Source organism: Ochotona princeps, chromosome 15, assembly GCF_030435755.1.
Source record: "Ochotona princeps isolate mOchPri1 chromosome 15, mOchPri1.hap1, whole genome shotgun sequence".
NCBI classification, from domain to species: Eukaryota; Metazoa; Chordata; class Mammalia; order Lagomorpha; family Ochotonidae; genus Ochotona; species Ochotona princeps.
Genome location: NC_080846.1, coordinates 33,283,924 through 33,307,495, shown reverse-complemented (window position 1 = coordinate 33,307,495; position 23,572 = coordinate 33,283,924). Strand labels below are relative to the sequence as shown.

Sequence of the window (23,572 nt, the reverse complement as noted above, 5' to 3'; positions counted from 1 at the left end):
TGTTACCTGATAAAAGATGTCAAGAAAAATAAAATTAGAAATCAATCACCATGGAAATCCATATCCCAAGACTGGCCAAATGTGCTGGTGCAGATAATCAAGCTATATACAGAAACGCAAAGAAAAGTAGCATTTTCAAGTTGTTTACTGTACCCTCGAAAGAAAACAATGTGTTAAAAGTCTGAATTCTCATTTAGCAAGATCAAAATAGTTGTATACTGCTTCATGAGAAAAGTGAAAATCAAGCAAACCAAACTCAACTATATTCTCTGAAGACAACTCAAGAAAGAAACTATTGAGTCTGCAAAATCACAACCCTAGTGAGTTTTAGAACAATAAAATTTTGACATTCCTTGAAATGAATTGTATCATGCCATGAAAGTGAATATGTCTTGTTCACCAACCTGCATTTTTAAATGCAAAAAAAAAAATGAGTGACGATCGACCATCCACCAAAGAACTTTCGAAGGACTGAAAGTGCACAAATATGCTTCCACAGAGCTCCTGGTTTAGGCTGTGGGTGTGTCATGTCAACAAACCATTACAACTCAGAGACAGCAAAGGGATGGAGGACACAAGCTAATGGAAGAGTAAAGTTTATGTTGTTAGATTTATTTTTCTGTAATAACAGCAAATTAGCTTAAGCTTATATGCAGATAGAGTGACAGTATTTGAATTTGCTATTTTAGAAAACTCTTTCATTGGTAAGTTTTTAAAAATGTTTTTGTATTTGTATGTCATTGCCAGGTGCCATATTGGCAGGCAAAACAGACAATTCCTGCAATTTTGCCTATGGCTGTAGCAGCCAACTGCTAGAAGAATGGAAGCTATATTGAATCTGGTGGCAAAGACACCAGCTAACTAATGGTCTCACTCCCCGTGGGGAGAAATGATCAGCTGAACACATTCAAGCGATAGGAGAGACTTCTGTATTCTTCTCACAATTCAGATTTACATTGTATCTGCCTCTGGAAAATGTAGCCCACTGCCCTGCACTGTAAAATCTTGGATTCTGTAGTTGGGTCAGAGGTCCTCAGTCCCTTGATACTGTTTCCTGTCTTCTTCCCACTGTTTTGTCTATAGTAAAAACAATCACACTGCTCAAATTCCCATCAGATAGGAAACTGTGATTCCAGGGAAATAGGCCAAAATTAGCCAGCTTCTTCCTCAAAAGCAGTTCTCTTCTCACTTAATATCAAATTCAGAGGGCAGTCTTTTCTTTTGTCTAAGACGACTGATATATTTTTTTTAAGTTTTCAGATTAAACATTTACAAGACAAGAGTTTTAGGACCATTCTCAGTCAGATCTGCCTCATAAAAATGACTTTTCCAGGTTGCTATTTTTAGCCTTCATCATTTTCCTACCAAAATATGTTCTCACTAGTACAAAATGTTAGCTTCCATGCACTAAGGCATTTCTCCCCAATTCTGTTATTAGTAAAAATAACTCCACCCAAACAAAGCAAACGATATCTGAGTGTTTGAAACTGTCAATTAGAACATAGTTCCTATTACTCTAAAGCATAATTATGTCAAATGACTGTGACAGAGATTAATCACTTGACTTATTGTTTACTAAATTTGAGGAGTGTAAAGCATTCAGAATTGGTTTAGAATTAAACGCCATGGGCACATGAGAGACAATGTCCCCTCGACCTGTCCCAACCATCAGGGGAAGAAGACAACATGTTCCTCAGTCTCTGTTCTTTTACATCATCCAAGTCAGCAAAGACTGTAGGTTACCATGTTTGCAAGGCTGGACAGCGTCTGTCTCAATCATACTTCACAGCAGATAGCAACTGAGAACAATCTCTCTATGAACGTGGATGATCAAGGAGCTCAGTCTGGAAATACAAATGTGGTCGTCTTTGCAGTGGAATCCCCTCCATCTTCCATCAGCTGAGACTGTCAAACTCGCTTCTTTCTTTCCTTGGTCTTTGCTCATAAACTGGACAATAACATGGGTTGCTCCTGCAGCTTCCATAATAGAGAAGCTGCATGACCTTGTGCCTTGTCAAGGGAAGTAAGAAATAACTCACAAAGGTTAAGAACAGCCAGGCAAGACTGGCCTCTGGCAGTGATGAGAACAACAGGGCTGATGGCAATGCCTAGGGCTCCTGAAGGAGAGAGTTTTAAAGATGTGAATAACTGAAAGTATTTGGACAGGGTGGGGCAGGGATGTGGAATGCAGTAGCAGGAAGTACATGTAAAAAGGAGGAAGAATATGAGCAAAGAATAAAGTCAATAAAGCACAGTAGGCGTCTCAGGAAACGTGAAATCTGATTTGGCTGCAATTAGAAACGTGGATGCTAATAAAATAGAATGAGATATGAAAAGCAAATTTAATTAATCTGTGGCTTGTTCCAGGTTCTTCAAAAAGAAAGCTGGCTTAATTTAGTAGGCTCTTGGAAGCAATTGACATTTTGAAGAAGAAAATATATAATCAGATGCTTCAGGAAGATTATTCTGGCAAGAGAAAGGAGAGGCAGGAGGCACAGAAAACATGCTCAGGGCCTGAGTTAAAGTTAAGCAACTGTGAAAAACAAGTGAGGTAAGAGACTGAAAAGACTAGATTTCTAAATACATTTACAGAGTAGGAAGAAACAGAAGTCAAAGATCACCACAAGGTGTCAAACCTAAACGCACTGGATAATTTCAACACCGTTAACGAAAAAAGTGTAAGTGGAGTGAGCACTTGGCCTAGTGGCTAAGGCACCACTTGAAACTCTTGAATCTCATTTTGAAGTTGCTAGATTCAATTTCTGGCACCACATCAGATTCCAGCTTCCTGCTAATGCACTCTATGAGTGATAGCGAGTGATGGCGCACATATTTGTACCTGTCCCACCCATGTGGGAGATCCATATGGAATTCTGGGTTCCTGGTTCCAGATTGGCCCAGTTCCAGTCAGAGCCATGTTAGAATTTAGGGAATGAACTTGTGAATGGAAGAGCTGTGTGTGTGTGTGTGATTCTCCCTGTTTGTGTCTGCCATTCAAATAAATGCATAAGGATTAATAAATAAAAAATATTTTCATAAAACAAAAGAGATATACTCAGAAAAAGTAATTACAGAACACATGAAAAGCTCTAATTTTATATATACGTGTGTGTGTACTAAAGATACCCATAGGTACTTTTGTGTCATGTTATAGATGCTAATTAAGATAAATAAGAGTAAGAGGTAATGTGATTATGTTGGAGACTTTTTACTAGCCACTATAAACACTATGAACCCTCCTTTGTGAAATTAGTCTACCCAAACGTTCCATTTCACAACCAACCCTGCATCGGCTTCGGTTGGCACACTTGACAGCACCAATCTTTCATCTCCTACACCATGGATTCCCTGTTGCCCGTGTGGCATCAGATCCTGCCATACTTACTTAAGATGCACACTTGACCAAACTTCAGGGACTCCAACACTGTATGGAGAAACCCTCTAAGCAACGGGAGAAAAGAGCTCCTGGATAAAGTCTGCTTTTTTGGAGGCCTGGCCAGGTTTGGTTGCGATAAAAAAAAACAGTACAAAACACAAAATGCCAAGGCGAAATGGCCTGTGCCAGTAGGGAATGCAGCCCCCTACCAGCACACCTCCCACTAGTTTAGGTGAGGGACGAGTGTGTGATGGGCAGAGCCGGGGAGAGCTGCAATACTCATTGGTTCCAAGAGGTCGGGGCTCAGAATAGAACCAACCCAGGGGTTACAACCACCAGCTGATCTGAGTGATGGACTGTGGCGGGCACTGTGCTTACTAGTAGTACATGTAGGAGCCTGGACTGGGAACGCCTCAAAGTTTCTTTGGGGATTCCCCTGAACAAAATGGAGGAATCAAAGCATTAATGAAGAAAAGATGGAAGATGGAGTAGATCAATCAACCACCTCAGCTATATGCTTCCAGCGGAAAACTGGACAAGGGGAAACTCTAAGATAGACTGTCAATCAGTGGACTCTGCACCAGCCTCATCGTACCTGGACTGTTGCTGATGATATGTTGGAGCTTCTAATTGATCGAGGTGACGCTCTGCTGGCTCTGCCTTCAAACCTGAGAGGGCCTCCCTAAGAGGCCGGTGAACTTGACTGGACAGTGGGATGCTGGACTCTGTATGGTGTGAACTTTTAATTAGGGAATCCCAACGGAACCTGAGCTGTGGTTATGCATCATGGTGAAGGAATTCACCATGGGGGAAGGGTTTGGGGTGAAGGGGGGAGAATCCCAGTACCTATGAAATTGTGTCATGTAATACAATGTAATTAATGAATTTTTTAAAAAAAGACTCTTTAATACAAAAAAAAAAAAGTCTGCTTTTCAAGATGGCTCATCCAGAAATGAAGTAGTTCACAGGACTTTTTAGAAGGCAGCCCACAACATTAAGAAAGCCTGTGCATTTGATGCTTGCTAATACAGACCATCTCCATTTGGCTCTCTTTGTTTCTCTGTTTCACTTTCATTTTTCATTCTCATCAGCTTCTCTGATTGTATTTCCTAACAAAAAAGCTACACGTAAGTTTTTGCCAGGAACTTGGTTTTCTGAGTGGCCTAGTGCAACAGATCAGTTGTGTATTCTATAAGTAGGGCCATGAATGAATGATCACATGGTTGTCAGAGCTGTTCTAGTTATTCTTCCAGATTCGCACCTGCAGATCTGCACTTCTATCTTTTGGCAACCAATCTTATGTATTAGATGTTACTCTTTCCAATGAAATGGAATTGAAGATATTGGGGTAAATTTAAGCTCTAAAACATTAAAAGTTTCTAATTTTCTTTTTCCTCATATAATAATGAGGTTTTCCTAAATCCAAATTTGTGTAAACATGCTTCCCCCAAAAATCTAATTGACCAAAGAGGACAGCAAATAAAATTCTTGCAATGCATGCTAATAGCATCACTTAGAAATAAAATAAAATACTGACATTTTCAAAATGATTACATAAATAAGTAAACATATTAATCTTTGGGCCACCAGAGTTCTCACTGATTAAAGAAGAAGATGTGTATATGGAATGGGAGAAAGTAAAGAAAAGTCCTATGCTATCTGATCTAAAATGCCAACACGAACTCATCTTTTAATTTAAAAACATTTCTAGCTCTGACTTCTGCAAAGGCTTGAAACAAAAACAGCCTACTGGCAATGAAAACATTTAGTTTTAAATTTTCATTTCTAAATAACTCTCCATCTCCTTAAGTAAATTAATGATTCCAAATCTAGGGCAGAGGGAGTACAGGATGAGCCTAGACCTTTTTCTTGAGCCATAAAAGAGAAAGGAGCACAAAGACTAATATAGATACAAGCCAGAAAAGCACAAGAGCTGTCTTGAAGCCAAATGTGGGATCATTTGAGCATGAGGAAGAATGATGATAATAAATTATTTTTCTAAAAAGAATGGCTGGATGACCAAAGTGAAACTAAACAAAGAAGGATGAGAGAGAACAGCTTTTTAGAAGGTTGCCACCTTAAAAAAAAAAAAAAAAAAAGTAAAAGGAATGTTAGAATTTGAAAACTGCCTTTGTGAAAACCACCCCTGCAATCACTGATCCAAGTAAGAGACTCCAATGCATGGAGATTTCAGATACAGGAATGTCACACACACACATTCTCTTCCAGGTGTAGTGCTATGGATTACAAAAAGAACAACATAACTTAATGATGTAAGAATCCCACAAATGGCTCTTAAACCAAATAATAAAATTTCCTTTTATAAATTTGGGACAAGTCATCTATGTATATGCCTCTTGATATGAATCACAGTGTCTTTTATTGTTTGCATTAAGAAAATTATCTCATGCCAGTGTTTCAGCACAGAGGGTAGAGCCTGCCCCCTTATGGTGCCAGCATATCATACAGGCACAGGTTCATGTCCTGGCTGCTCCTCTTCTTATCTAACTCCATGCCCATGTTCCAAGAAAAGCATTAGAAGATCATTCAGTGCTTGTGCCCTAGCCACCCATTCTATGGGAGACCTAGAAGAATCCCCTGGCTCTTGGCTCTGACCTCACCCAGCCTCAACCATCGCAACCCAAGTGAGAGGGGAACCAGCCTGTAGAATATCACTCTATGTCTCTTGCACTCTCTCTGTAACTCTGACTTCTAAATAAATACATCTTTAAGAAAAAGAGGCCCAGTGATTGCCTAGTAACTAAATACTTGTCTTGCAACCATTGGGATTCCATATACACACTGGGTCATGTCCCAGCTGTTCCAATTCCCATCCAGCTTTCTGCTTGTGGTTTGGGAAACCAGTAGAGGATGGCCCAAAGCCTTTGAGTCCATGCACCCATGTGGGAGACAATGCAGACTTTGAAGCAAAAAATACTGAAAGAAATGAAAAAGGACACCACATAATGATCTAAGGAGTTATTTAGCAAGAAGAGATCCCCTTACTAGTTTGTTATGTTTTCTTTTTCATCTCTAATTTTACTTGGTTTTTCTCTTTTGTTTATTTTTGCTAGTCAGGCTGTTCATTTTGTTTAACTTCTCCAAAATTGGTTCTTTCTTGTTGCAATTTGTAGCATCATTTTCTTCAAGAAGCTTTTTGATTTTCTTTTTCATTTCTTCAGCAACACGTTGGTCATTCAGTAGCATGTTATTTAACCTCATGTTGTTAATTTTCTAGTTTTCTTCCTTTTGCTGATTTTGTTTTATGGCTTTTCATTTAAGGAGATGTATAGTAACTGTGTAATAGAGGTTATCATATCCAGATGTGAGGATACAATGCAGTATGCATCTCCACTTCCAAATCAAAGATGGACTCCCAATGAAACTGTTAAATGTGTCTTGACAATAGGATGCTGGCCTTTCTGCCATTGTTCATACCTACAATGTCAGGACATACTCAGCAAAATGACGGACTTACGACTATTTAGGAAGCAATAAACTGTTGTAATAATAGAGGAGAAATCAGTGGGAGGAGAGGAAAATGGGGGAGGAGGAAAGGGAAATCCCAGAGCCTATGGAACTGTAACATAAAATAATAAAATAAAGTTTTTAAAAATTTATTTATTATTTTTAATTCATTAATTACATTGTATTATGTGACACAGTTTCATAGGTACTTGGATTCTCCCCACCCCACCCCAAACCCTCCCACCATGGTGGATTCCTCCACCATGTTATATGTTGTGTATAAACTAAAATTGATGGTATGTTGGAGCTTTTAATTGATCTGGATGATACTCTGCTGGCTCTGTCTTCAGACCAGAGAGGGTATACCTAAGAAGCCGTTGAACTTGACGGGACAATAAGATGCTGGATTCTATGTTTGGTATATGCTTGCAATGGGGGAATCTCAACTGAACTTGAACTGTGGTTATAAAATAAAGTTTTAAAGGCAAAAAAAAAAACCAAATAAAAATCTGGAAAGAAGAAGAAGAAACAAAGAAAAGTGGGCATTCAGTTACTGGATAGATTAAACTAACATAATCATTTGAGAAGTAATCCTATGGCAGATCACAAGTATAGAGACATCAGATCCTGGATGTAGTCTGTGACAAACAAACACAGGGAAAAAATGATAATTTCGTAAGAAGATGATGTTGCTAGAAGCAGAAGAATTCCCTTATCATTTCATGCACAACTCCGACCGCACATAGGCACTGAACAGTAACATCTGATTCTAATATTTCATTGAGCCCTCTCCAGCCTTGGAGCCAGCAAATGTTTTTGTCAATACACTGAGGCAGTTATGATTGATATCTGTTCATCCTTGTGATCTTGAAATATTTTCCTTTCATATTTAGTGATATCATATAATATTTGGTCTTACAATTAATGCAAAACAACTCCATAAAACACTATGGTCATGTTTTTAGAGAAATGTTTTTACCTGCAAATGATTACTGCTCTTCTCCCATTACATTATAAAACCAACACTTCAGGACTTGCACTGGGTGCATCACCAAGTATTAACAGCAAGGTTTCAGGGCTGTTTAAGCATCTGCACCAGCAACCTCCAGTAAAATGTATTGGCTTACATGCCAAGCTTCTAGATATACCACTTGTGGGTAGAATTAGAAAGATTTAGTGAGGAAAGAGAATAGGTGGTAAGGAAAAAAAATCAGTAAAAATCTTCTCTTTTTTATTAACCACAGAATTCATGAAAGTTGTTAATTCTTTTTTTATTATTTTATTTTTATGATGTTTAAATAGTTGATCATGGTGGGAGGGGCCCAGGATAAGGGAAAAGTGAGCAAGACCATTGATTACACATTTTCTTTTTCTTCTTCCTGTATCTGGGAGTAGGGGGAAACAAGGGAAGAAACCACGCACAGCCTCCCAACTGCCTCAGACCTGGGGATAGAGAACAGCCACCAAATGTCATCCCAGGGTCCCCATTGTGGAGCATGTTCTGAGGGTTCTGCTCATGTGGTTTCGATAGTTCTGAGATGCTGTTGACATCGCTGCTACAAGGATGAGGAAATCCTTCCAGGGTCAACTGGCTTACATAGTCCACCTGCAAGTCTCCATTCACCCAGAAGTTTGCTGCTAAGCTTCACTGGGGTAGTAGATCAATTTGTTCTGCTCTCCTTCCTCTGCAAACCACGCTCATCCCTCATGTACATCAGCGGGAGTTGTAGCCCAGTTAGAGCAACTCCCAATAACCCCCACTGGACTGGCTCCCAGCTCTGGTTCCTGTGCCTGTCAGCACGTGCCATGGACTGGTCCAGTCTGCCCCACAGCCCATGCAAATCTCATACACATCATTGGATGCTGAAGCCTAACCCGACCCAACCAACTACTCCCTCCAGCCCACACTCATGCCAGTGGGTGCCACCACCTGTCCAGCCAGGCCCTCCCCCAGTGCTGGTTCTCATGCTCAGCAGTAAGAGTTATAGTTCATCAGAGAGGCACCCACGGTCTCCGCACTGGACCCACTCCCTGCCTGGGATCTGACACTCTTCAGGTGGTTCTGCAGTTTAGCTCAACAGGACTTTCCTGCAGTCCCAGCATTTGCCTACTGATGCTACAGCAAAGCCCAACCAGCCTGTCCTTATACCAGCTGATGCCTGTATCAATGGGTATAGTCGGTTTAGCCCAGCCTGGCTCTCCCCCTAACCCAGTTTATATGTAGGCCAACAGGTATTGTATCCCTGCACAGCCTTGTCTGTTCCCTGTCCCAGTTCTCATGTTCACCAGCAGAAGCAATGGCCCAGCAGGGGATTCCCCAGTAATACCTACCAGACTCACAGACATCCCCCTATCTCACATATGCTGGTGGGTGCTTTATCCTATTCTGACATGGCTGACCTCACCTCAGAATTTGCCGGTGGGTGCTGTAACCTGACCCAACCAGTCTGCCCCCATTGCAGCTTGTGCTGGCATGTGCTACTGCCCAACTCAGCACAGTCAGCCCTCGGTCCCAGTCCTAATGTGAACTGGCTGGTGCTGCAGGTTTACCCAGCCTGTCCTGCCCATCCTTGTCCTCAGATCTACCAGTGGATGTTATGAACTGGCCCAGCCTAGCACATCCTCAGACCTGACCCACACATATGCTGGAGTGTACTATAAGCTGGCCTGAGCTGAGCTGCTCCCTGCCTTGGTTATTGTGCTCAGCTGCCGGGACTGTGCACTGAAGATCCTCTATGAGGTCTCCTCCCAGTGGCAGATCTCGTGCACACTTGTGGGTCCTTGGCCCAGGCTGACCTAGTCCACTTCCTGTTTACCTCCAACTGGCCAACACCCAATCCGGTTTTTACTGTTGCGTGTTACAGCACAGTCACACCTGGTCTATGCCCTACTACAGCTGTCACAAGACCCAGAAGGAGCAGAGTTCTCATACAGCCCATCCTAAACCCATGCTGGCTCTCAGAAGCACTAGTGGGTGCTGGAGTCTAGTTCAGTCTGGCACTCCCCAGACAGTCCACACTCACTCATGCTGAGGGACACTGCAGCCATGTCCAGCCCAGATAGCCACCCCATTCCAAGTCATGTGCTCACCAGCAAGAACCACAACCTAACCAGGTGTCTCCTTAGCTCCCCAACCAGGCCTGTTCCCAGCCACAGATTTTGTGCATGCCAGTGGTTGTTCTGACCCAGCTCAGCATAATCCATCCCTCATCTTGAACTTTGCCATCAGATCCTGTTACCTGGCCTGATCTGACCTGCCACCAGTCCCAAACCAGCTGGTGAGTGCTACACTCTGGCCCTTGCCAATCCACTCCCATCCCTGACTCATACAAGCTGATAAGTGTGATAGCATAGCCCAGTATGACCCACGTTCCAACCTGTCTGCTGCACTTGCCAGTGAGCTAAGCTTGGCCTGGCCCTGCCTGGTCCACCCACTTCTAAAACCAGCTACACATTTACAACGCCATGAAGTTAAAGAACATGTTACGGAAGGGCTAATGTGTCGCTGAATAAATAAAAAACAAACAAACAAAAAAGAACCTTTTTGAAGAAGATGATGTTACTGTATCACCTATGAATCAGTAAAGAATTTAATATGAGAAAAAAAAGCTGTTTGGAAGAAAGACAAATAAAAACATCAAAATCCTTGAAAAAAAAAAAAAAAAACAAAACCAGCTCACATACTTGCTGATGGATGAAGTGACCCTGCCCAATCTGACCAACATCAAGGCCTGAATTACATGCTCACCAGCAGGAGCTATGGCCCAACAGGGGAATTTCCCATTCCCCTATCAGACCCATATCTCTCACATGCCAGAGAGTATTAGGCCCTTATTGGGCATAGACTACCCACTCCTATGTATGAGCAGTGGATGTTGTGGCCCAGCTCGTCCCACACAGTATTCTTGTATGTGCCTGTATGTGCTGTGATCTGGACCAGCCCAACCTATACCCAACCCCAGTACCCATGTGTATCAGAGGGTTCTATGGTAATGCCCAGCTCAGCCCATCACCTCCCCTACCTCCCAAGCAAACCAGCACAAATTGCAAGTCCACAAAGCAGGGTCCACACATCCCCCTCCCAAGGAATCAGCCCCCAGACTCAATTCTCTCATGTGTTGGCTTGTGTCATGGCTCAGCCTAGCATTTCCCATCCCCTGTTCTGACTCTTGTTGGCGGGTACTAGCTTATGATCTAGCTCTGTCAGGTAGGAAAAGTTGCTAACTCTATTGAACCATTTTATTTATTCGAGAAATAGAGAGATTTTTTTTTAATTTACTGATTTATTCCCTAAATGCTCCTAAATCAGGAGCCTAGAGATTGATCCTGGTCTCCCATCATTTGCCACCTCTCTGGGTTCACATCAACAGGAAGCTGGATGGGAAGTAGACATGGGATTTCAATTAAAGCAGTCCAATCAGAATATGGGTATCCCAAGTAGAAATGAAATAACTGTGCCACAACACCTGACTTGCAGTTCTTGCCACATATTTGAGGGTACTTTATAAAATCGATGGAGGTGCAGCATTGTGGCATAATGGATAAAATCATCACCTGCAATAACAGCATTCCACATGTGTGCAGTTTGTGTCCTGGCTGCTCCTTGCTAATGGCCCAATCATCCACATCGGAGATGAAGATGAAGTTCCTGGCTCCTGGCTTTGGCCTGCCCAGCCCTGGCTATTGCATTCACATAGGGACTGAAACAATGGATGGAAGATTTCCTTCTGTCTCTCCCTGTAACACTTTTAAATAAATAAACAAATATTAAAAATAAAAATAATTCATAGAACTGGCATTACAAAGTAAATTTATTTGGGGGTAGAAAGCTTTTAAATCCCATGCATATGTGGGGTTTTAAAAATCTCATGGAAAATATATACTATGAAAAAATTATCCATGGATTTCAGAATTGAGAGCACCAAAATAAGTACTTGTTAATTCTTTCTTTCCACAAATATTTGAAATGTTCTCATATTTGAGCATTTATATAGTCTGTGCTAAGATGATTAGTAATTTTTGCTCTCCAGATGGAAAAGGTCTTACTCAGAACAATTTGGTTACTGTCCAACAAAAATGATAATATACAACACAAAGATAAAATCTGTGGGCTGTCTTGAAATGGCATCTTCTGAACTTGTATCATCATGCCTAATTTTCATTTACTTTAGAAATGTAGTGTGAGTAGTGTGGCTGCTTTGGGGCAGATCAAGTTGCCACTTAAGATGCTGTGTTCTATATTAGAGTGAGAGTTCGAATTTCAACTCCTCTACTTCTGATCCAGCTTCTTGCTAATGAGAACATCCCAAGTACTTTGAGTTGCCCAAGTTCTATGGCCTCAGCCACCCACATTGGGAACATGGATGGAGTGCCTGGCTCCTGGTTCCTGGTTCCTGGCCCCTGGCTCCTGGCTCCTGGCTCCTGGCTTTGACGTGGCTCAGCACTAAGGATAATGGGCATTTGAGAAATAAAATAGCAGTTGAAAGATCTCTCTCCTCACTCTACCCACTTACTGTGTAAGATAAATAAATGTATCTTTACAAAGGGAATGTAGCAGTGTTTACGGTATCTCCCTAAAACAGGTCAGTGTGTGACCTTAGGCAAATAACCTAACTTCTCTGATCTTTGACTTTAAAATGAAAGAAGAACCCTAGGGTTTTTTTCACCTCTAGGATTTTATGATTGAGAGATATAAATTTATTTTGATGCAACCACCAATGCACTGAAGTTTTAATTCACAATTATTCTACTGTTTATGTTCTTACTACAGCTTAAAAAAAAAAACTGTAACATCAGGAGGCAGTGAGTGGCTCAAGTGACTGGATTCCTGCCACCTCTGTGGATGACCAGGATGGACGTCCCAGCTCCGAGTTTCAGTCTGCGCCAGTCATGACCATTAGGAGCATCTGGGCAATTCATAACTACTCTAGCTGCCTTTTTAAAAGAAAAAGAATAACTTAATAGATTTTATCCAAAGATGAGAAATTGCTAAATCATCCACAAATTTTATACCCATATTTTCTGAATGTTAATTTTTAAATTTTTAGAATGTTTATGTTCATAATTCTAAAAACATATGAGTTCACAAGATTTTCTAAGACTGATGACATATAGCCCTTACTGAAGTTTGACTATGACATAATTTATGTACATCATGAACTTACAACATGCTGATGAGTCAGCTCTCTCTTGCCCTGTAGTTCTGCTCTCAGACCCAAGGTCTGCCTTTTCAAAGAAATAAGTAAGAAAATATAAAATTCAGGCATTTTATCTTTTTTTTTTTTTTTTTTTTTTTACTAATTATATCCTTGACTACCAACTGGTGAGTTGGGTTCTTTACAAGCAAGTAAGGGCTTGCCATCACATATAGCATAAAACCTATCCATTTGGGTATAATTGGGCACATTCCTTGGTCTGGGGCAGGACCCAAATATCTGTTTTTCATGGCCAGTAAGTGATTCAATGACTGGGAAAGACTGAAAGGTAAAAACAACAACAACAACAACTTGATCTCCATGGTTTTTCTTCATGTTAAATTTTTTCGAAAGAGAGAGATTTTCTATCCACTGGTTCACTGCGCAGTTGTCTACCATAGCTGGGGCTGTGCCAGGGTGAAGTCAGGAGCCAGAAATTCAATCTAGGGTTCCCACATGGGTGGCAGATCCAAAGTACTTGAGACATCATCTGCTGCCTCCCAGAACAGAGAAGAGCCAGGACGAGGTCCACTTGGTCTGTAAATCACCAGACCAAATGCCCACCCCAGCTCGGGCTTGTTCTTTTCTAAGCACTCACTTTCCCCTACAATCGGCTTAGGGAACAATGGTAGATTGGGACATTCCTTAATGGGTTCTGGTTGCACGACACATGTTCCGATTTTAGGTACTTCAGTACTTTTCTTATCTCCCCTACTAGTTTGGAAGCTGCCCTCGGAGCAGGTTCCTTGCCTCATCTATCTGCATCCTGCTCAGGACCAAGCACAATACTTCAGACCTAATTGTACATAACCATGTTCAGATTAAAATAAAAGTAGATGCAGGACATTTCTGCCTTAGTGACTGTCGACTTCAATTAGTGATTAGAATTAGTAAATCCAGTAAATATTGAGCTACTTCCTATATAAAGTAAGTCAAATTTTAAACACCCATCCACGGAAAGTCAGTTTTATTTAAAACAGACTAATGAATTTTAAAAAAACAAAATGAAAGTTACCAGCTTTCAAGTACCCAGGCTATTTAATATTATTTGAAATAAAGCATACAATTAAGGAACTTTTTTGTTGTTCTTTTTGAAATAATTGCACGAATTCTTGCAAAGGCATGAATATTTTTAAAATGCTAATACTGCTTCCTGTATCATTCAGGCACCACAATGTTTCTAAATATAGAAAGCTACTTGATAAATATTCAATGAATGTCAAATATGTGCAAGTCATTCTGCTGGGTGGTAGGTACAGACATTATGGGACAGCTTTCAGGAGCCCTACATCCTAGCACACAAGATAGCTAACTGGTTATTCTATTACATTTTAAATGAATGCTAATGAAAGAAAAGTACAGTGTGATTTGAATATACAACAGATGGACCCAATTTCATCAGAGGGCTAAGGAAGTAACACTTGAGCTGAACACTGAAGAATTAATAAAACTTCTTTTTCCTATGAATAATTTTTCTTCATTTCTGGCTTGTAAAGAAAAACAAAATGTTTTACCATAATTTTTTATTGATGGGTCTGGCGTGGTAGCCTAATAGCTAAAATCCTCACCTTGTACACACTGGGATCCCATATGGGTGCTGGTTCTAATCCCAGCAGCCCTGTTTCCCATCCAGCTCCGTGCTTGTGGCCTGGGAAAACAGTCAAGGACTGCCCAAAGTCTTGAGATCCTATAACTGCACAGGAAACCCAGAAGAGGCTCCTGGCTCCTGGCTTTGGATTGGTGCAGCTCTGGCCGTTGGGCTTCTTGGGGAGTGAATCAATGGATGGAAGATCTTCCTTTCTGTTTCTCCTCCTCTCTGTATATCTGACTTTATAATAAAAAATAATAAAATTAGAAATAAATAATTTTTGATTTAGTGATTTTAGGACAAATTAAAAGTCCTAAACCCTTCCACTTCTAAAAAAAAAAACATTTTAACTATGAGAAGTGAAGAGAGAAACGGTGTAACCAACAGTAGGTAGAAGACCCTGCAGGCAGGAGAGATACAAAGCTTGCAAGAAAATAAAAGAAGGTCTATACACAACATATAACATAATATACATAAAATAACATGAAGAACTAGACTGGACTATAAGATGTTGGACTCTATGTTTAGTTTATGCTTGCAAAGAAGGAATCTCAACTGTACTTGATCAGGGAAATGCAACAAGGTGGAATATTCCACATGGGGGGAGGGCGGGGAGAGGGGTGGGGTGATTCCCAGTTCCAACGAAACTGTATCACATAATACAATGTAATCAATGAATAAAAAAAAAAAACCAGGCATATGAAAAAAAAAAAAGAAAGAAAAAGAAAATAAAAGAAGGTCCCTGTGACTAGACTTCAGAGAGCGAGCAGGAAACAGTAAATGATGACTCTCGTAAGTAGTCAGTTGCCAGGCTCATTCTTCAATAGCAAACAAGAAAGCATCAGGAGCAGCACTGTGAGACATAACTAAGCAGACTGTGGTGAGGGCAGCGAAAAAGCAAGGGAAGAGATACCACGCGCTCAAGGTGAAAGTGGTTCCATTTCCAATTAGAAATACTAGGGGAGAAAAGAGGACAGGCTCCAGATATTGTCAAAGCTAAAGTCATCAGGGGTTGCTTATCAACTAGACAGGTGGGTAAAGGAGCAGAGGGAATAAAAATCGACTCCCCATCCTCTGACTTGGACCAATGGGCAAATGCCTGCTGGTACACTTCCCATGAGAAAAACATTAAAAAAGAGGCTAGCCTTGAAGGGAAATGAAGTCATTTGAGTGATAAAAATAATAATTGTTATATGGCAAAAGCTCAGTTCCCATCACTATTCTAGGCACAACGGACAGAAATAGAGACATCTAGATCTCTGTATTAGTTTTTCAAACATTCATGGCTATATTATGAAACAGATTCTATACATTTCCTAGCACACTGATGAGGAAATGGTTGCTCAACCATACGGTTATGATGGAATCACTTAACCATTAATGTTGAACAACCTACTTTCATGACTCTGAGATGACAGACAGCATCTGAGCACATTCATCAGCAAGCCGACTCAGAGGTTTGGAATCAGTAATATGCTCACAGTTGGAAAAAAAAAAAAAAACGATTACTTGATTGAACAAAGGTTGTATTTCAAATTAAGAATGCTACTTTGGATGTTCAGTCAAGCAGTTAAGATGCCATTTATCCCATGTCGGAACTCCTAAGTTTGACACCTAGCTCCTGCTCCTAATTCCAGCTTTCTGCAAATGCAAACCCTAAGAAGCATCAGATGAGAGCTCAAGTAGCTGGATTCCTGATACTTACACGGGAGACCCAGATTGATTCAGAGAACCTGGGTTCTCCCTGCCCAACCTCTGCCATCACAGATATTTGAGGAGTGAATGACTAGCATGGAGTGTGTTTTTTTGTGCATCGCAAATCTACTTAATGTAATTAAAAACCACCAAAATGATTAATAACATTATTTTATTTCAATTGATCCATATAGACCAAACACCCTTTCTCCAGAATGCAAAATGTCAAAGAATATACTAATTTTGGGACCTTCCACAAGGGGTTTGGTTTTAATGACAGCGAAGACCTCATTACAACAGCTTTTTTTCCTACAACAGTTCCCCCCTCTTTGCATCTATGGTGTGCATCTATGAGCAGGAATCACCATCTTCCTTCCCTATGCTCTGCGCCCTTGGAGAAGCTGCTTTACCAGTGTAAGATTCAATTTCCTCATATATTAAATAAACATTTTCTTCTTCAGAAAATTTTATTCCCATGCTTACTATAATGATTGGAAGATACACAATTATACACAGGATCAAGGACTACATAATCCAATATTGTTCTATAGTATAAAATTTCTCTACCTGTTCTCTTGAGGAATATATAAGGCTCTAATACCTTTTCTCACCTTAAGTTTATTGAACTATAATACAACTATCAAAAGAACATAGAGTGGAAGAGAGTAGAGGAAACACTCTCCATTCAGCTTCTGTTTTTGGTAAACTTCCAAGAACCAAACATCACAAGGGAGCATACATGTGTGCATTGTGGGGGAGGGGAGAGAGGGCTGACAAGAAGGGAAAATTTGCAGATTGAGGTGTGTAAGTATCTTGATTTGTATTCAAATATTCAGAGTACTTTGCATTCTTTATGTTTGAAAAAGAAAGAAAATGTCATATATATTCTACCCACTTGCAAACACAAAAGAACTTGCAGGCATGTAGTCTGTACTAATTTGTACCATGCCATTTTCCTTCAATTCCGTTGGTTACATCAACCTCTCACGTGGAAGAAACAAGTAGGATTTGTTCAGAAGAGATAGCAAGAGATTCTGCAGGAACTTTAAGTGCTTCTAAAGCAAACAGTTGAATCACAGCAAGAGAAATTCACTTTTTTAACATTGGGGCTTTCCATTTAACCTTTCATTGAGTTTTTATTCACCAGTAAGTCAGAATCATAAAATTTTCACCAAGCTGTCATTGAAATACTTTATCAATACAATGGATTCAACTCTATAGGAGTATAGAATAATTTCTACATGCCAAGCAGCTTACATGCCAAGAACGGAATTTAAAGAAATTTTTAAAAGCTTGGTAATGGAAAATAACTTATTAATGTACTCACATTTTCTCCATTTCAAATGGCAAATACATGAGGGTAAAAGTGAAAGTACAGGAACTGGAAAAACAAAAGTAGGAAAGGAATTATTCATCTTCGCATAACTTGGTTCCAGCCAGTCTGAGTCATTCTTCCTTTGCATAAACATTCTAGAGTTGTAAGAATGGCTCACACTCCCAAGACCAGCTTGAAGCAAAAAGAAGCTAATTGCTGTAAAATACTGAGCTTTTTTTCTGGTTTCCCCTAACAACTGAACACCAGGCAACAATGATTTTAGACAAATATTTTCTAGCAGTTTGAAGAACAACATGTATTAAAAGGTTAAATAAATGTATAATAAGCCACAAATGATTTAATTTTTAAAGTAATAAAACCTAGTACCTAGTACCTAATTAAAAGTGCTGAGTTCTGGGACAAACTTTCAATTTCCACCTGCCAGTAATAGGTGGAAAGGATTCCAGCATTCAGAGCCCTGGAGAAGCATCATCATTTAGCCCAAGAGGAAAAGGAAACTGGCAGAAGCCATGTGTGCAATTGACTTTATGGGGGGCTGATTGATGATGAAGTATTCCCATTAGCAAGGAAATAGGAGCAACAATAGCCATGCAGGCTAAGACTAAGCGCAGACTCATTTCACTCACCAGTTCCTGCTCTGCCAGGCTCTTGGAACCAGACCACCCAACCTTCTGAAAGAGTGAGCACCCAAATATTCTTGGGTTTGCTGAAGGAGAGATTATCCTATACAGGGGGAAATGAGGACATTTCTATTCTAGAAATAGAATTCTAGAAGTGGTTAATTTTACTGGCAATTTTAAAATATTTTCTACTTCTGGCTGATAATGCTAGATATATTTGAAATGTTTCATAAACTTCTCATTTCCATTAAACTGTGCTGAATAAAGCAGCAGCCAGCTACAGTGACTTCTAGGTTTTGTCTGTCGTGCCAGACATGGCTCCGTCCCGAATGTCTTATGAGGGATGTCAGGGTGTGGCTCACCCCTGAAGGGTTATAGTTCTAGGGCCCCTTTTTCTGAAGATCTGAGAGTTGTACAAGAAAAATATCCTTAAATCCTTTCTACAGAAAAGCAAAAGAGCAATGGTGAATCACTTAAAATATCAAACAGTGTGTATAAATCACTCAGTACCTCATCCCAATTTTGCTGATGTAAAAATCCATTTCCATAGCAACAAGGATTAGAAATAGCAAGCTATGAGAAACATGGGGTTTGTTGGAGAGCACATGAAGTTTTAGTTTGGTTTTCAGCCAAATCTTGAAAAAACAAATCTTTGACTAATACCTACATACTATTTTTATCACTTTTGAGCAGTAATGTTTGAATGGTGGATTAAAAGGAAATTTTTCTATCCTACTTACCCAGGATAATCAAAAGAGCATAAAATTATTTGGGGGAGCATAAAAAACCTTGCTTTGGTTGTTCCCCTGATTTTCAATCCCTGCTTTGCCTGATGAATGACAACAAACTGCTAACAATAATCTGTTCTGATTTGCACATTTAAATACAAGTTGGAAATAAGTTTTTACTCTTCTTAAAGATACAAATATATGTACTTGAAAAGCAAAGCTACAGAAAGTGGGAGTGAGAGAGAAACCAGAGAGATCTTTTATCCACTGGCTCACTCCCATTGGTCACAATAGCAGGGGATAGGTCAGACCAAAGCCCGGAGTTAAGAGCTTCATTCAGGTTTCTCATATGTATGCACCTTCAGCTGCCTTCACGGACACATTACCAAAAAGCTGGATTGGGAGTGAAGCAGCTGGGATTCGAACCCGTGTTCTTATGGGATGTTGGTGTCACAGGCAGTGGCTTAATCTGTGGTGCCACAAAACCAGCCTTGATCCAGGTTTTTAAGTTTGAATTTTTCTCCAAGTGTGAAATCTCATGTTTCACTGACAAAAAAATTATGTTATATATGGAGAGTAGACTAATAGGATGGTTTTGATCATTAAATTGATTCTTTAGTACAAATAAAATGCAAAGCTCAAGGATTCTGCCTTGGCAACAGTGTGGTGTACGGGAGTAAGCAAAGAATCTGTGGTCAGGAAGGCAGCATACTGTGAGACTACCACCCTTAGGGGTCCACAAGCCTGCCCAACCAGCTCCTCTGTGGAGGTCTTGAAAAGTGAACTTCCAGCCCTAACACCTCTGATGCAGCCGGTATAAGCCCCAGCTCCCCCTGTAGCTTGCCCTTCCTCAGTTGCCACCTAGGTCTAAATCCACACTTTACTGAAGATTAACTCACTGAATTAAAGGAAAAGTGCAAGGGTCAGAATGGCCCTGCAGGATTCTGTATGGTAAGACTCCAATTTCCATTCTCATTGCCATGACTAACTTCCTACAGTTAGATCCTGCTTTGGTGCTTTGTAGGAACTCCAAGCCCCGATCAAAGCAATAACCAACCTACCTATGGCCTTCCAATGGGCTGAAGTCCACTTTACTATGACAGAATCTTCAGAAGAATCCACCAGTATACTACCACTGTCTGCTCCAAGGAAGGTCATGAGTTTTGTGGACTAATCAGAGGCCACAGGTGGGCTGCCTGTGCTCTACATCCATTTTAATTGATAATTTCAATGCCTGTAAGGAGTCTGAAAACTCAATGACAGCTACCTGACAGCCATTTTTGAGGAGCAGGGGTGAGTTCTCTAGAAACTTCCCCAGTTTTGGAGGTGTTCCACAGCATCTCCAAGTTTACAACACACAGTCCTCATTAGTCACAGATTCAGCATGTGAGAATGTACTTCCTGGCTAAAATACTCTTGTACACCCAATATCAATACTGCCTGTACTTTCACGATCACTCACAGGAACGTGTGACCTAGCACATTCCCAGCTGAGGCTGACCAAGGTAGCTCTCTGCCTTCCAATTTCAACTCTCTTATTAGAAATAGATATTATTTTGGGTGATCTTTGCAATGTCAAATTTTTAAATGTTTTTGTGTTTTGTTGGTGATTTTGCTGTTTTGAATGACCTAGGGCAGCTAGCCATTTGTCAGTGCAGTGAGGACCCTTACGAGGACAGCAGTTAGGTCTCACTCCTCCCTAATCCAGCTTGTAATTACTCTATAAGCACAATTATTGCAAATACTGAGAATTGACTGCACCTTATCATTCTCATTTCAAATTTAGCCCCATCTCCTGCTACCACTTTTTTTCTACAAGATTCTATGCTTTTACTATTGCTATTATATTGTCTAGTTCTTTGTTATTTTTTTTATAAATAATAAAATAATATCATCACTTACCATAATGATTTTTCAGGTGGTTGCTTCTCCAATCCTGGCATATGGCAGGTGACCATTAAGAGACAGTAGCTGTTTAGACTGGCATGGAGGTGCAGTAGCATAATTCTCTGGTGCTAGCATCCATAGAGGTGCCAGTTCGTGTCCCAGCTGTTCCATTTCCAGTCCTGCTCTCTGCTTGTGGTAGGGAAATCAGTGGAGGAAGTCCTTATGACCCTGCACCCATGTGGTAGACCCAGAAAAAGCATCGGGCTCCCAGCTACAGATCAGCTCAGCTCTGGCCATTGCAGCCATTTGAGAAGTAAACCAGCATATGGAAGACCTTCTCTCTCTCTCTCTCTCCTCTCTCTGTAAAATCTGATTTTCAAATAAAAATAAATAGCATATTTTGCCCTCCACTGAGTATATTCTATCCACTGTTACCTTGAACATGAAACCAGGTACTCCCTTCACACTTATAGCCCATCTGTATCCCCCACACTCACTACAGGGCTTTCAGGATCATTGGATGACAGAATGCCTACAAGTGATTCATACTTGAGGAAAGCTGTACTCAGTCAGCTTTTCCTTTCTGAGTTTTCTTGGTCAAGATCACAGAGCCATTCACTGAACAAAAATGAAACCCAAACAATCAGACCTTGGAATCTTTTCATTTTCACTCTACACAATACTAACTATCCTGTCACTCAACACTTCTCTCTCATAAAGGACCTCAAAGTCAACTACTTCAGTGAACTGCACCATTCATTAGGGTTCCAGAATTTTTTCCACACCTAGCACTAGGGACTATCTTCTCAAAACCTTCTGACCCACAGGGCAATTAAAATTCTCTTTCAAGCTTGTCCCAGTATGCTCTATTTTGCTACTGTCAACATTTCTACAACATGCCATAATTCAATAGCCAAGCTTTCTGAACAATACTTTTCCAACTCTGTCTTATGAGTGACCTGTCTGATTTTGTCTTTTTGTGGAATATGTCAAGTGGTCAATGACAGTGTTCTTGAAGGAACAGTCTACTTTGTATACTTTTCTTCCTCTGCTTTTTCCTTACCTCCATGGACGCCAGTTACCATGCCTACCACTTCCCTCTCACAGGTTTATACTAATTTCCTACTCACGAAATCTAAACGTTGGTATTTGGGGAGTAATTTTCTTCTTCTCCAGTTAGCAGTTGGTCATTTTATCAATATCCTTCTCTTGAATATTTTTCTGTCTCTATGAAATGTAGACACCTAAAATATAAACATAAAACATAAAATATAGAACTTCTACCTCTCTGTATTACAAAAGTAAATAATGTTTAAAATTAAATACAAGAATATAGATTTTAATGTAATGTTACTTAATATTTGCCAAAATGGATAAAATCAAAAAGAAAAACAATATGTATCAGTGAGAATGCAGAGAAATTTCAACACTTACACATTGGTAATAGAGTTGCTAAATTATGCAGTCAATTTGGAAAACAGCATGGTAGTTAGTTCCTCAACTATTAAAGGTAAAATTATCATAAAATCCAGAAATTACATTGTAAGATATATACCCAAGAGAAAAGAGCACATATGCTCATACAAACATGTTCATAGAACCATTATCTAAGATATATTAAAATGCTCAGTATCCATAAACTAATAAATAAGATTTAATATCTGTGCAATGTTATATAACTCAGCCATTAAAAGGAATAAAGTCATTATACATACAATACTATGAACGAACCCCAAAAGCATTATTCTAAGTGAAATAAATCAAGCACAGAAGATCACATCTTGTATGATTCCGCTTCTGTAGGATATCTGGAAAATGAAAATCCACAGAGAGAAATGGAAAGTATATTAATTTTTCCCAAGGCCTCAACAGAAGGGAATGCAGACCCACCCTTAAGCAGTGCCATGCTTCTCTGAGCAGGGCCAGCATTTTATAAGTTGGATTGTGGTGATGGTTGTACAATTCTGTGAGGATACTGAAGACATTTAAAACCACTGAATATTGCATTTTAAAACACTGAATGCTTTCCTAAGCAAGTTATACACTAATAATGCAGTTTCACTCAAGATTAATACTTAATTAACTAATTAAAGACCTTACTTTCTAAATCGATAACTCTCCTTATAATGATATCCATAATTAACATCAAAAAAGGAGAGTGATATGGTCCACAATAAGTTCAAAAGATGGAGTAACAGCTGAGAGGGCAGGGAAGAGACAGGTGCCTCATAATCCCGTCAGGCCCCCTGACCTTCTATTTTCAGTAGTGAACACATAGCCACAGGTTAAAAAAAATCAAAAACATGAAAAATAATTTTTGGATTCACTATTTTCTTCCCTTACCAATCTGTCTAGGATACAAATTCACCAGCATAGAACTTGTATGTAGCCTACTCTAAATTCAAAACAACTGAAAATTAGTGTGTTGATATAGTACATGCTTTGAAGGCCACCTAATTCAGTTGTTTGGTTACTCTTCTTCACTAGGTTATACAAAACATATGCATTTCATATTTGCTTTCTGGCATCTAACATTACAGTGCCACTGGTTAAGGCAGTAATGAGCCAGCAAAAGCATTCATCACAGTGCTGATACTTCAAAGCCTAGAGTTAATTTTTAAAATATTTGGAGAGATTCAATTTGAAATAATTGATTCAGTTAAATTCTCTGTGCAACTCT

General features: G+C 39.9%; 2 long non-coding RNA genes across 3 annotated transcripts in view; both read right to left on the bottom strand.

Annotated features, from left to right (window-relative positions):
• The window catches only part of LOC131482091 (uncharacterized), a 46,283-nt gene extending 25,306 nt beyond the window's left edge, over positions 1-20,977 (bottom strand). Inside the window, exons 1-3 of one of the 2 annotated variants that reach the window (XR_009246763.1) lie at positions 20,908-20,977; positions 18,284-18,380; positions 17,649-17,702 (exon numbers count right to left, since the gene is read on the bottom strand). This is a non-coding gene — a long non-coding RNA (uncharacterized LOC131482091). Of the gene's footprint in view, positions 1-16,779; positions 17,703-18,283; positions 18,381-20,907 lie in introns of those variants that run through there. The other variant, XR_009246762.1, reaches the window with a different exon arrangement.
• A 50-nt stretch (positions 20,978-21,027) lies between these two features.
• LOC131482020 (uncharacterized) overlaps positions 21,028-23,572 on the bottom strand; it is a 119,340-nt gene continuing 116,795 nt past the window's right edge. Inside the window, exons 3-4 of the long non-coding RNA XR_009246706.1 lie at positions 22,023-22,136; positions 21,028-21,078 (exon numbers count right to left, since the gene is read on the bottom strand). This is a non-coding gene — a long non-coding RNA (uncharacterized LOC131482020). The remainder of the gene's footprint in view (positions 21,079-22,022; positions 22,137-23,572) is intronic.